The sequence below is a fragment of the Engystomops pustulosus genome, unplaced genomic scaffold (genome assembly GCF_040894005.1).
Source record: "Engystomops pustulosus unplaced genomic scaffold, aEngPut4.maternal MAT_SCAFFOLD_485, whole genome shotgun sequence".
In the NCBI taxonomy this organism is placed as follows: Eukaryota; Metazoa; Chordata; class Amphibia; order Anura; family Leptodactylidae; genus Engystomops; species Engystomops pustulosus.
Window position 1 is genome coordinate 12,501 of NW_027285364.1, and position 897 is coordinate 13,397.

At 58.6% G+C, this 897-nt stretch overlaps 1 non-coding gene across 1 annotated transcript in view; it reads right to left on the reverse strand.

Annotated features, from left to right (window-relative positions):
• The window catches only part of LOC140111525 (18S ribosomal RNA), a 1,884-nt gene extending 1,524 nt beyond the window's left edge, over positions 1-360 (reverse strand). The window contains exon 1 of the ribosomal RNA XR_011852060.1: positions 1-360. This exon is cut by the window's left edge and continues 1,524 nt beyond it. This is a non-coding gene — a ribosomal RNA (18S ribosomal RNA).
• Between the last annotated feature and the right edge of the window lie 537 nt (positions 361-897).

Below are 897 nucleotides of genomic sequence, written 5' to 3' on the forward strand. Positions count from 1 at the left end.
GAATAGATCGTCGCCGTCACGGAGGACGTGCGATCGGCCCGAGGTCACCTAGAGTCGCCAAGTCTAGGACGGGGCTGGCGCCGCAGCGGGCCCGGAGACCCGCCGCGGACCAGGGCTCCCCGGATTGGTTTTAAGTCTGATAAATGCACGCCTTCCTGGAGGGCAGCGCTCTTGGGCACGTATTAGCTCTAGAATTGCCACAGTTATCCGAGTAGCACATCATCAATGCGGAACGATCAAAGGAACCATAACTGATTTAATGAGCCATTCGCAGTTTCACCGTAAAGAATAGTCAGTACTTAGACATGCATGGCTTAATCTTTAAAACAAGCATATACTACTGGCAGGATCAACCAGGTAGCCGAGCTCTGAGGGGTAGACTCTTGGAGTCAGGCTCCGTGAGCTAATGGGAACGCTCGTTGCTGCTGCTGCTACCGCAGCGCTTCTCCGCCGCCGGAGAAGACCTCGCAGACAACATTGGATGGAGCTTAGGGCAGGGGGGCAAGAAAGATGCTCTCGGTCCCTTCCAAGGACCCGAAAAAGCCTTCCCTTCCCCTCCCTCTCGCAGTCGCTGGCTTTCCCCACTCAGTTCAGCCAAGAAGTGGCGCTCGACTCTCACCTCCATCAGCACCTCCGAAGCTCGGACAGCTCCTGTAGGCTGCGCATAGAAGGAAAGCATTGGACGCTCAACTTCAGCACCTCGAGTGTCGGACGGCTCCACCACCACCTCTCCACACTGTTAAGCGAGAGAGACGATAGGAGCCGTCGCGACGTACCCATGCAGCGCCGCCCGCCAACGCACAGAGGAGCGGAGGGGATCGGGCGCCAGGTCCGGGGGAAGGCTGGGAGGGAAGCTACGGCGCTGCTACCCAGCTTTCAACCCTGCGGGACCGGTGC